Source organism: Tupaia chinensis, unplaced genomic scaffold (genome assembly GCF_000334495.1).
Source record: "Tupaia chinensis unplaced genomic scaffold, TupChi_1.0 Scaffold000478_3, whole genome shotgun sequence".
NCBI lineage: Eukaryota > Metazoa > Chordata > Mammalia > Scandentia > Tupaiidae > Tupaia > Tupaia belangeri.
The window spans coordinates 3,110,608-3,111,684 of record NW_006159990.1 but is presented as its reverse complement, the minus strand read 5'-3'; the positions used below and the strand labels follow the sequence as shown (position 1 = coordinate 3,111,684).

Here is a 1,077-nt window from a genome sequence, read left to right as displayed (position 1 = left end):
CAGCCTCAAGTCTCCCAGTGGGCGGAGTAAGCTTGGGCCACTAGAGCACAGGGTGGCAGATGCTTGAAGTTTCAAAGTTACTCCCAGCCTCATGGATGAACTCCCAAGAGGAGGCCTGCTGAGACCAGGCTCAAGTCTCTTGGTGGGCAGGGTGACCCAGGGAAATTTATTCTAATGTGGAGAAAAACATGAAAAAAAATTTTGACTTGTTTATATCAAGGATTTGCATCTAAATTTTCATGAAGAGATTGGTCAATCCCAATCTCAATTCTTCCTATTGTAAATTTAAAAGAATAATTATATCAAATAGCATATATGATTTTGGCATACCTTCATGCCAATTATATAGAGATATATTTATGCAAAATTTGCACTTATCTTGCTTACTGACAGAAACAATATGAAACTTGAGCCTTATATTTACAAATATAGTCAGTGATGTCATTCATATAATGTAGTAGAAATTTCAATTAAAATAAAATAATACCTTTTTCTCACGGCCTCGCTTCCAAGATGACGAAGAAAAGAAGGAACAATAGCTGTGCCCAAAAGGGCTATGGCCGTGTTCAGCCTATTTGCTGCATGAACTGCACCCGATGTGTGCCCAAGAACAAAGCTATTAAGAAGTTAGTCATATGAAACATAGAGAGGCTGCAGCCGTCAGGGACATCTCTGAAGCAAATGTCTTCAATGCCTATGTGCTCCCCAAGCTGTATGTGAAGCTACATTACTGTGTGAGTTGCACCATTCATAGCGAGGTAGTCAGGAACCGATCTCATGAAGCTCACAAGGACCAAACACCCCCATTCCGATTTAGACCTGTGGGTGCTGCCCCTCGTCCTCCACCAAAGCCCCTATAATGAGCCGAGTCCTTAAGGACAGAAGAATTGTCTGTCCTCTGGGAAAAATAAAACACAGATTATACAATAAAAAATAATAATAATAATAATAATAAAATAAAATAATAATGTATGATATAGATTGTTTGGAAATTTGAAATTGTCTTCATTTTGTTTGTATTGCTCTTTACTAAACTCCTTGTTTAAGGGACTAAAACAATGAGGATGCACATATAGA

At 38.4% G+C, this 1,077-nt stretch overlaps 1 pseudogene; it reads left to right on the top strand.

Annotated features, from left to right (window-relative positions):
* The first annotated feature begins 513 nt into the window (after window positions 1-513).
* Window positions 514-860, top strand: LOC102471877 (40S ribosomal protein S26-like; annotated as a pseudogene).
* Window positions 861-1,077: the final 217 nt, after the last annotated feature.